The 15,065-nt window shown below is 46.7% G+C and overlaps 1 protein-coding gene across 3 annotated transcripts in view; it reads left to right on the top strand.

Annotated features, from left to right (window-relative positions):
• Nucleotides 1-8,384: 8,384 nt before the first annotated feature.
• Nucleotides 8,385-15,065, top strand: part of KLHL21 (kelch like family member 21) — a 28,898-nt gene continuing 22,217 nt past the window's right edge. The window contains exon 1 of one of the 3 annotated variants that reach the window (XM_085899257.1): nucleotides 8,385-8,694. The gene's annotated coding sequence lies outside the window, so the exon portion shown is untranslated. Of the gene's footprint in view, nucleotides 8,695-8,807; nucleotides 9,948-15,065 lie in introns of those variants that run through there. The other 2 variants (XM_085899256.1, XM_085899259.1) reach the window with 2 other exon arrangements.

Raw genomic sequence — 15,065 nt, 5'->3', positions numbered from 1 at the left:
ACCCAAAGTTTAACAGAATACTCAATTCTGTGGGCTTTTTATACTTCCACCCCACGGGGTCTTAGCACTGCTCACGTTCTCTCTTTTCTTGTGTACAGTTCATTTGAACATATATTTCTCCGTTCTTCATGAACAGAATTCGATGAAATTTGACTGGCATATACTAGACACACACGCGCAGGCATTCACTGAGCCCAAAGTGCGATTTCGGGCCGAGGAACGGCCCTTTCGGCCCATTTTCTTAAAATTATTTAAAATTTTTATTTTTTAATGCGCTGGGTGATGCCCAACGCAACATTAAGTCGCAAATGATGATATGAAACTAGCCTCACTCTTGTAAGGTGTTCTGGTTTCTTTTTCTGATGCGATGAAAATCTTACCAAATTCCAAAACTATCCGTCGTCCGTGCCCTCGCTCACCTGAGAGTTGTACCAATGAATTCCCTTGACTTGAGCATCACAATTTTGCCTTGGAAAAAAAAGTGGCCCATTGTATGCTCGCCAATTACGACGGTTTCATCCTGTACTTGGATTGGGGAGGCAATGGCACTCCGCCATGGCATATTTCTTGGCTGGTAAACTTTAAATGCAGCACCTGTCATTTGGGAGGAACGTTTATCTCCATTTCACCCTTAAAATCCACATTCCACACGAGTAACCAGTGGTTACAGATGTTGAATGTGGGTGTTGAAGTGGGTAGAACAGATTGATGTCTGTGTGCTTGTGGTCCATTTCACTACCAAGAGGAAAGCGATGGTTAAAACAGTCGCATTTTCGGTGGATGGAGGTTATGTTTTGACTCCTGTTTGTCCGTGAGCAGGGTATTTTTTTTTTTAAAAGTTATGGACGGGACGGATTCAGACAATTTGAGGGACAGCTTGGGTATGGTGTGTAACGAGGATGAATTGATTAGATTTTTTTTGGTGAAGATCCGGATCTGAATCCGAGAATTTTATTTTTTTTAAAGTGATTCTTCATCATTGAGAGATGGGGCCAAAAACTATGTATATCATGATATTTCAAAAAGTTGTGGATGGATCATGACAAAACGAGTTGGATGAGTTGGGGGTCGGTGACGCGAACAAGCCGATTCGATTCCGTTTCATGTCCGGATCCAGATCCTGCCTGTTGGCGGGAAACAAAACATAAACTGTTCAGCCCGGTGGAGATATGCGCTCTACCAAGTGCCATTCCAGTTTGTTAATGTAACTAATTGTGAAAGATTATACGCTGTACAAGTTTGGGAATGCTTTGGCCCCTGCCTGATGAGAAGTGAGAGGTACCCTTCGTTGGGGTATTTCCCGCATCATTGTGGTCTTTTCATTTTGTCATGGCTAGCACGATCAGGATATTGAAAATAAAATTGGTTGTAGTTGACATGATCCATACTTCAAACTGACCACCACCTGTCTCGCAGCTCAGGTCCGAGCACCGTGTTCTACATACAGAACTGGAGGCATCACGTGCGGGCTGCTCAGCGTCTTCACAAGGGAGATTGGGGAGGCATCCGGTAACTGCGATTACAGTACCCATGTACAGGGTGTTGGAAAATGGATATACTGTACCAAAAAGAACCTTGAATCGTTTTATTGTTGTTCGACATACTGACATACATGCATTGGACTTGTAAGTTTTAATTTGTTGTGAATATTGATTGTTTTTACCTCTGCCACTGAAGGTGAAGGAGGTTATGTTTTTTCCCCTCTCTGTCTGTTTGTTACTTGCAAAATCAAAGATTTTTCAAGTATATTGGTCAATTGATTTTGTTTCTGTCTGTCTGTCTGTCGGTTTGTCGCCTACAGGTCACAATTTAAAACCGATCTTCACGAAACTTCACCACATGGTAGAGTTGGTCAAAAGGAAGAAGCCTATTGTTTTTGAGGTCAAAGGTCAACAACTTAGGTGGTATTGTTGCGGGGCGGGTATCGGCAATGAGCACGACCGCGAGATGGAGCAGTAGAGTCGGCTCCACCGATCACTCGCACCATGCATACCACATTCGCTCCATTCGCACTCTTGGGCCTGCTGACCCACATTCACTCACCATGTTTCTTTTCATTCACTCCCATCACTCAACACTGCCATTCTGCTAACTAAATTCCCCTAACTAACTCGTGCTCCCTCGTCGTCCCTTAAGGCTTGGTCACAACGATCCCACGACGCATTTGTGCCACGACACGACAGAAAATTTGGGTAAATCGGGGGTCGTCGCAAGATAATCCTGCGAAATTTTGAGCATCGTGGCATCGACTTGCCGTCGTGAGGCAAAATTGGACAGTCACCTTTTTTGCTCGACGGTTTTTTGTGGTATCTATGTCTTGTGGCTGTCGTGAGTCTGTTCTGCGTTGTATAGTCGAGAGACGGACGCGCGAGCGTCCCACGAGTGAACCACGACCTGATCACGTGAAAAACAGCCCCCTGACAACTCACGATGGTCCCACGACTGTCGCACGACTGACTTGCGACACACCCACGACATATCTTTTTTTTCTGTCTTGTCCCCATCGGCAAACCATCTTTAATGTGTCGTAGCCCTTGTGACCACTCGAAATAGATTTCGGGCTTGTTGCAAGATCTGGCCACGACAAATATTTCATGGGTCTACCACGACAAAATTTCGTACGATCTGTTGTGCCCGGGGACTTACTCTAATGCACGTTCCTTTTAATCTACGTAGCTAAGCTACGTCCCCACTACACATTCCATGTCTGTCTATGTCTCCCAGAATCCATTTCCAATTCTAAATCTAAACTAAATTCCCACTAACTAACCCATTCCACGGGCTCCATGGAGGAACAACCCATGTCCCCATGAAGCCGGTCTAACGAACGCTAACCCATCCCGCTAACTAGTGCTTCCTTTGCCCAAACCAGGGTGCTTGCCACATCCTGGTCGGACCGTGTACTTGGAGCGAGGCTTTTTTTTTTCCTGCACCACCATGGTGGCGGTTTACGGCGCGCCCGTCCATCCCTTCCAACCCTGCACATCCCAACAAGCGCTCGCCCTCGCGGGATTCCCCAATCGGGACAACGTGCGCTGTTTCCCCGGCATTCCTGCCGCGAGATCCCCGACGATGACGTCACTCGCGCACCGAGCCTGCGCGGTTTCCCGTGCAGGTTGGCACGAGCGCATCGTCCCAGGAACTCGTTCCGCGAACAGAACACGCCGCATGCAGCACGTGATGCCCCACACACGCGCCCACGTGGGAACCCGTGTGTTCCCAATTCATCCAACACTTGCCGCCATTTTAGCCGTCCACGCGGCCGGTTCGTGTCCGATGTGGAACGTTTCCGGGCCGGATCGCGAACCCGGCGCGGTCACCAAAACGGCTCGAAACGGCGCAAAAGGCTCGCCACACCCGTCTCTCGTCTGGACCGGTCCGTGTTTCAACTCGTCGCATGCACTCACGCATGCCATGACACTCGCATTCTGCACACCTTTCGACACACTCGCACCACTCACATTCTTAACCACACACACCGGGACATTCATATCGGGGATTCGTGCTACCACAAGGGGTCCCGGGATCTCTATAGCCCCCCCCCCCAAGCTCCGCGTGTACCCGTTTGCATCACTCACCCCTTCAACCTCATTCGGCCCGATCGGACTCACCTCGTCGCGATCTGCTCCAAGGGGGCATATCGTCTCCCCTCGTTCCTTAAGGAGGCCATCCTGCTGCTCGCACCGGGTCACGACACATTCCCCAAGCTCAACCCCATTGTCCCCTCTTAGCTCTACCTGTGTGTGTTCGTCTTTAGTTTCGTAATCCTGCGTCTCCCTTTGTGTCTCTGTGACTTTTTACGTCGTCCCCTCGCGTTCATTGGTTTCTTTTATTATCTCCGTCTCCGTCACCTCTTTTAATTTTTCCGTCGTTCCCTCGTGTCTCACCCCACACGTTTCGGTCTCCCCAATTACCGTAACGGCGTCTCTCGTCCCGACCTGACCCGTGGCCATTGCGGGCCCGACAGCCGTTGTACTCCCTCCTGTCGGTTCGGTGGTCCCGCCACGTGGTGCCGCCATGATGCCTTTTCTGCCCGTCCTGACTGCCTTTTGCCTCCTACTGGAGGTTCAACCCCATGCTCTGCATCTCACCCCGCTGTGCTTGCATATCGCCTCTTAGCGTTTGCATATCGCCCTTCATGTCATCCATTCTTTTCACATCACGCGCATTCGCCTCCATTTTGGCGTCCATCCGTTGCATCATCAGCATTAATTGTTCGATGCCCGATGGCTCTTGCGAAGCCGATCTGCCACGATCGGACGCGGACCCGCCAAGGGTCGGGAGGGAAGTTTGACGGACGGACGGGGGGTGGGGGTGGTGTGTCATACTCCGCCCCTGCGCCTCTTTCGGACTCTGAGTTTGGTTGCGGGGAAAGTTCCTGCATGGGGGTGGTGTCCTGGACCATGGGTTCCTCTACCCTACTACTACCCACCTGCCTCAGCTCGTCTTGGTGAGACATGTTGCGTGTTGGGAACAAAATTTAAAAATGCTCACAATTTGGGGGAACGGGGTGGGGGGGGGGGTTCGCTCCGTACACTCCTGATCTGGATCCGTAAATTTCGTGGAGACGGAGGGGTTCAAATTTCGCTCTTGAACACCAATGTTGCAGGTTCGAACCTGTCAATTTTGTTAATGGAGGCGGAGGGGTTCGTATCTCCACGACTGACACCAATGTTGTGGGGCCAGATATCGGCTGCGAGCACGACCGTTAGATGGAGCAGTAGAGTCGGCTCCACCGATCACCCGGAATTTATAGGTCGTCACCCCGGATAAATCCGGAGCCGACGGGTCCCTTATCGGACCGAAGTTCGCCAATAGATCGACCACGTGGGGTAGGGTCGATTGCCAATTTCAATTTACATAAATACCCACGTCGTCCAACTACCGGGGAAATTCACCCTCGACGATGCTCATACGGAACGAGCCGCTAGCGTACTTGAACCGTGTGCAACCCGAGCGGATGGTCACCGAGCTTCCGTCAGTCCAAATGTCCCTTTACAGCGGCAACAGCCTGGCCAATTCTCCAACACGCACCGTGTTAAACCAATAAAAGAAAGACAAAAATGAACTGATACATTTAATACATGGGTTTATTTATAATGGGGCAGGGGGGCACGTAAGAATCAGTTATCCGAATATAAGAGGCACGTATGTACAGCAAGGCACTTATACAATTTCCTACTTACAGGACTGGTGCCACACACACACACACATATACACACACACACACACACACACACACACACACACACACACACACACACACACACACACACACACACACACACACACAACGGACCCAAAGTGGTCTTTATTGAGACCTTCAGCTCGGAGGGAAAGGGCGAGCTGAAGACCAGAATCTGCCTGGGACCTGTCCACCTCGTGTGGTCTTCCCGCTGAGTGGAACTGGGCACCAGCGAGAGGTGAGCCAAATCCAGACACCGGCGAGCCGCGATCAACCCCCTCAGCTCCGCTCAACGCTCGTGCCGGTTACCAAAACCTCTCCTCGGTATCTTCGGAGAGACGGCATGCACCCCTCCCCGTTCTTGTCGGTGGCAGGATCTCCCAATCTCTCCCTTGGTGTTGTCGGCAGGGATGCGGCACGCAACCCTTGCGGCTCTCGTGGGGGATGGTGTCTCTCAAGCTCTTAAGCTCTTGATCATGAGGAGGAGGAAGAGGAAGAGAAAGAGAATCTCACTCTGAACGCGCCGCACCCTTATTCACCCTGTCTCTGGGGGGTGGGGGGGAACCACTCTCCCTCACTGGACGGTTTTGGCACGCAGAACTGCTCGTCGCACTGTCATTGGCCAAAACGAGCGGCAAGTCAATTGATTGGCCCGGGGCGTGGTGATGTCACGCGGACCCCTTTCCTCCTGTCGCGGGATCTGATTGGCCGAGCTGCGGTCACCCCATCCGTAGCACGCTGATTGGTCGAGGGCCACCACGAGGCTCCTCCTTGAACTCCGCCCACCAAACAGCCAGAGGAACTGTATTCTGTGTGGGCTCCGCCCACGTACGTGCTGACACTCACGTAGGTGATGGCGTCGGCCAGAGCGAGGTGAAGGTGATGCTGGCGTTGTCGTAGTTATGAGCGGTGTAATAATGAAAGAAAACTCTGACAATCAAAGTAACTCACAGCGCAAGTACATTTATTCACCCATTAGACTAGGGAAAGGGAGCTATCTATCCACATTCACTTATCGAAATAACTGAGCTATAGGACCTGAATGTTGTGTGCTCATGGTTTCCAGATTCGCAACAGTATTTCCAAAATCCTCAATTTTCATCTCATTGACTTGAAATTTGAAGAGGATTTGCAGATCGGGTGACTGAATTCAATCAATTCGTTTTTAAGAGTCAACATCGGCCAAAAAGTTAACATGGGCCGAATTTTAAGAATTGTCAATGTTCACCCCATTGACTTGAAATTTGAAGAGGATTTGTAAGTTTTGTCATTGAATTCAATCACCAATTATTTTTGAGATCAGACTTGTTTTGTGGATTTTGCAAGTCTCGTGCTCTGCACGACGTCTTCTTCTTGTCGGTTTGTTTGCATGCAGGATATTTCAAAAAGTTGTGGACGGATCCGGGTGAAATTATGTGGGCAGGTTGGGTGTGTGTGTGTGTGTGTGTGTGTGTGTGTGTGTGTGTGTGTGTGTGTGTGTGTGTGTGTGTGTGTGTGTGTGTGTGTGTGTGTGTGTGTGTGTGTGACAAAGACAAAGACAAAGACAAACTGATTCGATTTCGGTGAAGATCTGAATCCAGATCGGACTACTTGAATTTTTAAAGTGATTCTTCACCATTGAGAGATAGGGCTAAAAATGATATATAGCATGATATCTCAAAAAGTTGTGGACGGATTCGGATGAAACTTGGTGGACACGTTGGGTGTGTGACAAGGAAGAAATGATTAAATTTTGGTGAATATCTGGATCTGGATTCGAGATTTTTTTTTTAAGTGATTGAGAGATCGGGCCAAAGACGATATATTGTCTGATATTTCAAAAAATGTATTGGGGCCCGATATGTTCTCGTGGATCAGGCATTACATGGCAGAGGTATGCGCTCCACCGAGTGCCCTTCTTGTTTTGTTTCTGTTTCAGGAGAAACCCCATTTTCAGATGTCAGGACAAGTCCTCAGGAGACATCAGAAATTGTGAGATTTGTACATGAATGTGGTTCAGTCATTCAAAGCCAAAGGCGTTTTCAGCATGAAATGAACAAACCAGTGGCTGAAAGACACTCCATATGGAGATAGGTGGGTCCACCCGGAAGGGGAAATCTACTGAAAGGCTAAGAATGTGAAATGAAAGGGCAAATGCTGTTATAGACATTTACTAACAGAACCCTAAAAAGACAGAGACAGAGACAGACAGACAGTTCTTCATTCCGCAACTCCAGAAAATCCACACGGCACACAGAGCTGTCTTCGAACGGGATGGAGCAGCACCTCACTTTACTTGAATTGTTCAAGTGTTTTAAATCAAACTTTGCCAGACTTGGATTCGTCGATGAGGACCTATGGAATGGCTCGCTCGTTCACCTGATTTAACACCTTTAGATTTTTTTTTTTCTTCAGTAAAGTCTACATTTAGCAAACTAGGGGACCTTGAAGAACTTAAACATGGTATTGTTGATGGAGTGTTACCCATCCATCCATCCATCGCTACAGCTGTTGGAAAACGTTTTCTCAGAATTTGAAAACCCAATATTAGATTGATGAGAGTGAACGGTGGACGACATGTCGAAGTTGTTTAAAAATTCCAAAATATCTCAACAACACGACAGAAATTAAACAAACTAAAACGTACAAACGCATTGTATGTATTCATATCAAATTGATGCGAGGATCTCGAATAACAATGAAACTATTGAACGTTCTTTTTGGTAACCCATTTTTGGACACCCTGAACGTGTGCATGCAAGCGCAGCCTCAGATTGAAACGTCTGACCCGATCCTCACCTGCTGGACAGGTATACCAGTTGGTGATGCCTTGGTTGCTGGTTAATAACGAGGTTTATTGTATTTTTTGGGGGGATTTTATCAAAGATTATAATCTTAGGGTAACGTTCCCCATGTATACGGTGCATAAATGATCAACCACAAATTCCATACTGTCGCGTTCCATCACTGCGTTTGTCTATGTACTGATGTGCTGCTAACCGTCGACCGACTTCAGAGGAACGAGGGACTCGAGAAACGATTGTTATTTGTCACCATATTGCGCACGTGACATGATGACATCCCGACTGGCCCCCTTGGGTCGGCGGGGTCCACCCCAGTCACCCACCACCTACTCGAGCCCGGTGCTCGCCCCGCCCCAAAAACTCGTTCCCCACCCAATCCTGCTGGCGCCGAAACTCCTCGTCTTATTCCCGCCCTCTTTATTTTTAGCTGAATTCCGAGCCGATCCAGACTCCCCACACTGTTAGTAAATCTCCATCGTCGGGTTCCCCTCTTGTTCGCACGTGTCGTGCGGCTTCAACCGCCGTTGTAACTCCAAGGGCGGACAATCCGCGCGAACCCCCCTTCCCCGTCCGTGTCCTCTCCCGACTCGTCGTCCGTTGCTGGGGCGTCGATGTAAACACAGACAGACACACACACAGCCCGGATGGCGAGGCTGCGGTGCGGACGCGGAGCGAGCACGCCATTCGGCCACGTCGAGTCCTGACTTGCCTCGGAGAGACATCGCCGTAAGGATGAGCTGTTCGTGACGAGGGCTTTGTTATCGCTTTGTTTGTGTCGGTTTGAGTCCTGGCCTGCGGTCGGTGTCATGGTGGTGGTGGTGGTCGTGGAGGTGGTTGTTGTTCCATCGATGTTTAAACGGTGACACTATTCAGTGGATGAGCTCCAAGTTTTGGATTTATTTATTTATTTATTTTTTTTAACAGTGAGTCGAGGCTCATGGAGCAGCTCGTTCACGTGTCACGTGCATGACGTCAGTGTACTTTCACACGTGTTGTTCCGTGAGTGGATCGATCAACAAGCACGTGGTTCAGGGAATTGGAAACATCATTGGGTGCTGATGTGTTCGAGCTTCAGATGTGGGAACACCTAACGGGATAAACCTGAAAATAACCTGAAATACCGACGTCTGTGACGATGAGTGTGCTGAGTTGTTGTCATTGCAAGCAATGAGTGCATCAATGAGAAACGGTGCAGTTTTGGTGGAGTGAGTGGGGACTATGCTGTCAAGCTCACCATATGACGCTTGATTTGAGTCACCACTACAGGTAGAGGGTGTGTGTACACACATATGGAGGTGGAGAGTTTGAGACATGGGAGGGCTCCGTTCCCACCTCTGAAACACGCACGCGAAGACAACCGTACACGCAGAAGTTTGGGTGCATCCTATGTGCAGACATCATGATGTTGTTTCATATGTAGCTTATGGCTGCCGGGTGCAACATCTTCTGGGGGTGCTGCTGATGCAGTGCCCCTATTACCATTAAGTTGGTACTCATTTTGCTGACTTCGGAAGGATGATAGGCTGAGTCAATCCGGCTGGAGTTATTTCAATGGCATGACGGGGAGGCTTGACTTCAAGATCCGAAGATCTTATGCCAGCCACCTTAACCGTTAAGCCAACACCCGGCTTGATTTCGATTAGTAACGATTGTGTAATGGGCTGCTGGAGAGATGGTGATTCTGTCTGATGTCGGTTCAATTCCTGACCACACGATCAACGCAGTGCAGTACAAGTCATCTTGCACTCTTTTAATGGAAGAGGAAGGCATTCCTTATTGGGTTGACAAAATACTGCCGCGAATCATGAATTGCTTTTCCCAAAAAACAAAATTCCGTTTCTCCGAGCTGTTCCAATGAGGGAGGGGGAGCAAGTGGGGGTGGGTTCCAAACAAGCGTCGCCCAGCTGACTCTTTCTGGCACCCTCTTCCTTGCTGGCATCCCTGGGCAGTGTGCTTCAATGCTTGGGCAACATAAAAATGTGAGGGGTAATAAAATGATTTCTTCGATTGATGTTACGGATAATTTAAATTCTCATCTGTATTTTGCCAATTTTTCTGATGGAGGGCCTTATTTGTTTTTAATGTTTATATATGGGACAAAACGATCTTTATCTCTGGATTTTCCAGCAACGTGGATTGGGAAACAGGGTGATTGATTATAACATGCTCCAAGTTGCCTGGCACAGGGGTCCGAGGGTAGATGTAAACATACAACACTTAAAATATGCCCCTTAACTCTTACCACCACACGTCGTCTGTGAATGAAAATGTTTACCACTTCCTACTGATGGATATTGTTCGTAAACGACAAAAAAGCTACACTATCCGTAAATGACAAAGACCTACAGACGCTTCTCGAATCTTACCGCCTTGAAACCGAGAAACACCCGTGAGCGATCTTCCCCCCCCCTCCCGCCCCCTGCAAGATCACGTGATGTTCCATTGTCTTTGGTCACGTGACCTTTTGTGAGCTGCAGTGAAGCTCCACGGGCTCATTTTCGTTTACAGATGTTAAAAAAATTTTTTTCATGGAATCTTGGCTTCGAGTTTGAAAAATCCGTATGAAAAATTTCACATTTCTCGTCCAACCCCAAAAAAGATTAAACATTTATACAAATTTGTGAGTCAGTGAGTGGGTCAGAAAGAGATTTTATATGATATATATATATATTTTTTATATAAACAGTATGGCTTACAGGTACGTACTCATCTAGCTTGGGTTTGAATCTCTGCCCAGCTATAAACGGTCATCCTTGTGTGTCACAAGCTGGGTGATTCATTCTGTGTGTGACCTCCCTCGGGGGACCGGGCGTCCCATCTGCTGGCATTAGTACGTGGACATTAATGATTGTGCGACAGTGTGACCACTCCTCATTTTCAGAAATGCCAAGGTGAGCCAATGAAAAAAGCCAAGAATTCACAAGGTTTCGGAAAAGCGATGATAATAGAAAACCTATACGCCAAGAAAACCCAGAGAAAACCAAGACGCCAAAGTGAACAACGAATAGCCAAGATCTTGTGAAAAAAGCCAAGGAGTGGTCACACTGGTGTGCGGTGTCTTTGGTGAAGAGGAGGTGAGCTCATGCCAGCACCATGAACAAATTACAGAATGCCCTGATTTCCTGAGTCGGAGTGGCGACCCGAGCAGGATTGTGCCCTTAAGAACATCAAGTTCCGAAGCCAACCACCTTAACCGTTAAACCGTTGTCACGACCAAGCTTATTTGTTAAGAGGGGATGGGGACAATATAATTACATTAATGATGGAGTCATTCATGATGGAGTTCTGGGGGTTTGTGCTGTTTAGAATAGGTGAAGCAAAGTGTCTCGTCCTCTCTGTTGTGCCCAGGCGAGCCAGGCAGTGTGTGTGAGAGCGGATGTTATGAGGTTCTCAACCTGTGGCCTGAAGGCCGCATGCAGCCTCAACAGCACTGCACTGTTGTGGCCCAAGTGACATCCTGTTAATAAAAAAAACTGCTTCGAACAAAGGGAATTGTGAGACCACTCACTAATGTAAGTGTTAAAGTAGGTTTATTTTAACATTTAATGTACTTGGATTTAGTTTGCGCATTACCTCTGCGACTGATGGTGAACGGATGTTATGTTTTCACCCCTCTCTGTCTGTTTGTTACTTACGAAATCTAAAGATTTCGTAAGTATTTTGATGACTTCCATTTCTGTTTGTTTGTTTGTTTGTTTGTTTGTAGGCACGATAACTCGAGAACGGAAGAAGCTAACAATGTCAAATTACACCACGTGATTCAGGAGGGTGATGGCTAGTGCTGATTAGATTTTGGTCAAAATCGGTCAAAGGTCAAGGTCGCAGTGAGGTCAAACATCCAAAAAATGATAACTCGACAACGGAAGAAGCTACCAATGTCAAATTACACCACGTGATTCAGGAGGGTGATGGCTAGTGCTGATTAGATTTTGGTCAAAATCGGTCAAAGGTCAAGGTCGCAGTGAGGTCAAACATCCAAAACATTCAATTTTTGATGGTTTGGTTCAGAATCATCGTAGAAACTTCTGGTTTGCGTTGCTACCTTCTCTCGAGACAGCTTTTATTAGACAAGGTCAGAGGTCAAGTTGACGATTTCGTAAGTACCAGTCTATGACTGCTTGTTTGTGTGTTTGCTTGTGTGTTTGTTTGTGTGTGTGTTTGTGTGTTTGTTTGTAGGCACGATAACTCGAGAACGGAAGAAGCTACCAATGTCAAATTACACCACGTGATTCAGGAGGGTGATGGCCAGCGCTGATTAGATTTTAGTCAAAATCGGTCGAAGGTCAAGGTCACAGTGAGGTCAAACATAATTCCGTAAATTCATGTGGAGAAATGGAGTGTTTTTGCTTCGCTCGACGTTACGAGTTCGTTTTAACTTCGATTTTAATTTTGTCTTCGGTTTTTGCGATCGCTTAGGACGCTTAAAACTCGGTTGTCGAAATTCTGGAACAAATCGGATGTTTTGGAGACGTTTTAAGATTGTATAAAAAATATTTCACTCGCTGCGTCACAGCTAGTCACGTGGTGCAGCGCGCTCGAGCAGAGGCGTCGTTGATCACGTAAAGGTTTTCCGTGTGCACGCTGACGGTGTTTTCGATAAAGATGGTGTTTAAAAGTCATTTTTTATCCCAATAAAGGTTATCGTCGCATGCCTGACTCGCTAAGCCGTCGGATTATGTAAAGATTGTTGGTGGATGGCCGAATATTACAGTTTTGTGACTTTGATGAAATAATATTAAATAATTGCGTGGAGAAATGGAGATTTTTGCTTCGGTCGACGTTACGATTTTTGATGGTTTGGTACAGAATCATCGTAGAAACTTCTGGTTTGCATCGCTACCTTCTCGAGAGACAGCTTTTATCAGACAAGGTCAGAGGTCAAGTTGATGATTTCGTAAGTACCAGTCTATGACTCCTTGTTTGTTTGTTTGTCTGTCTGTGTGCAGGATATCTCAAAAAGTTTGGACGGATCCGGATGAAATTTCGTGGACAAGTTTGGTGTGTGACAAGGACAAACTGATTACATTTTGGTGAAGATCCGGATCCGGATCCGACTACTACAATTTTTAATGTTTTCTTCACCATTGAGAGATAGGGCCAAAAATGATAGATAGCACGATATCTCAAAAAGTTGTGGACGGATCCGGATGAAACTTGGTGTACATGCTCGGTCGGTGATACAAGGACAAGCTGATGTGAATTTTTATGTGTCACAAGGACGAATGTTCTGGGATGCAGATCTGGCCTATCAGTGGGATACGAAACGTAAACTGTGTACAGCCTGGCAGAGGTATGCACTCTACCGATTCCGTTCCAGTTACCCTCACCAGAGGAGAGGGTATTGCATCTGGGTCCATTTGTCTGTCTGTTTGTCCGCACAGAACTTTTGTGTTTTTCTCTGCAACTGCTTGCCTGATTGAGACGAAATTTTCACCATTCGAGCAACTACTCATGCAGAGTGTTTTTATTGATAATTGTGATGTCATTGGTCACGTGGTATGGCAGCTGTGTTGGGAAAACAGAAAAACTTTGGACCTCGATGTGTCCGAAACCGCACCAAGGAATAACTTGAAACTTGGCACATAGCAAGCACTCCTCATGGGGAATGAGTGATTTGTTTATGATGTCATAATTGCATACGTAGAACGCTACATCCGATCGGTATGAAAAAGTTTGAGGGTTATCTAAGGATAAATTGTTCCACAGAAAAAAAAATTGATGACATTATCAGTCACGTGATTCGGCAGCCATAGTGTCAAAAACAAACAAACAAAAAAACCTTCAAAATCTTCTAACAACTGAACAGATCGAGGCGAAACTTTACATGTATGACCCCCAATCCATAAGGAACAAATCGTTCACATGTGATGTCATAGGTCATATGGTTTGGCAGCCACATTGGATTTACCCTTAAACCTAAAAAAATGTTCTCCAATGTTCCCCAAGCCGTGGGGATACCCGGGTATTCATGGATAATTATTGATGTCAGATGGTCTAGCAGCCACACTGGATTAAGCGAAAATGTAAAAAAAATTATTTCTCTTTGAACTTTTCATCGATTGGCATGAAACTTAATAATTATGATCTAGTAGTGACGGAGAATACATGTTTTAAAATACAACTTGATCGGACACATGGTCTGGCAGCCAGAATTATTTACTTTTTTTGATCTGGGTCCTTTTTTGTTTTGAATGAGGCTCACTTGGCTGTGCCTGGATGGGTTTGAGGGTAGAGGTTTGAGGCAGCTGAAACCTGAATCGTATCCAGGTTCCTCCTGATGACTTAATCTTTGCGTTGTTTTCTTGTTTGGGTTCCTTCTGATGACTCCAATGCAGGACTGTACCGATTTGGTCTTCCATTTGATTTGAATTTATTGTCATGCTACTCTAAATTCAATTGAAAAAAATGATAAACATCATGGGCCAGTGAGCAGGGTGCTAGCAAGGTAACACAATATGGGGAACAGAGACAAGAGGAGGTCTGTGGAAGGGAGAGGGATGGGGTGGGGTACACGGGGTAAACAAGATGGACACTCAAAAGCAGACATTAGTTTGCTTGACGTGCTGCACCTCCTTGACTTGCTGTGCTTCCTGAGCTCGCTGTTTTCTTGCAGGCCTGAGCTTTAGACAGTGTTACCCTTAACTCTTGTCCAGATTTTGTGTGTTTGTGTGTGTGTGTCTGTGTGTGTGTCCAATGCGGTCGTAATTTGGTTTATTAAACGAGGCTTTTTGAGACCGAATTATTTTATCCTGCCACATTGTCCTTTGATGTAATAAATTGATTATTTGTTAGGCCCCGCTGGACTTCGTCCGAAACGGGGGCTGATGGATTTGGTCTCGATTTTCATGTCTCTACATGTGTGCTTCCTCATCCATATCTCGGACATGTATGGACTGATTTTTTTATTTGTACCAGGCACGAAGACAACACACGATGGTATACATATGCGCGTCATGTTTTTTTTCGACGTCAGATCCAAGATGGCCGACCGGCGGCCATTTTAGTTGTAAAAAAAAAAACCCGGTGTTGAACATTTCCTCGACCATTTCTCGGACATGCATTCACCGATGTAGTTTGAACTTGGCACACAGATAACG

This window comes from Eptatretus burgeri, chromosome 10 (genome assembly GCF_056783735.1).
Source record: "Eptatretus burgeri isolate ZD-2024b chromosome 10, Ebu_testis_v1, whole genome shotgun sequence".
Classification (NCBI taxonomy): Eukaryota; Metazoa; Chordata; class Myxini; order Myxiniformes; family Myxinidae; genus Eptatretus; species Eptatretus burgeri.
Note: the sequence above shows the minus strand (reverse complement) of the source record. Positions and strands in the feature narration are given on the sequence as shown.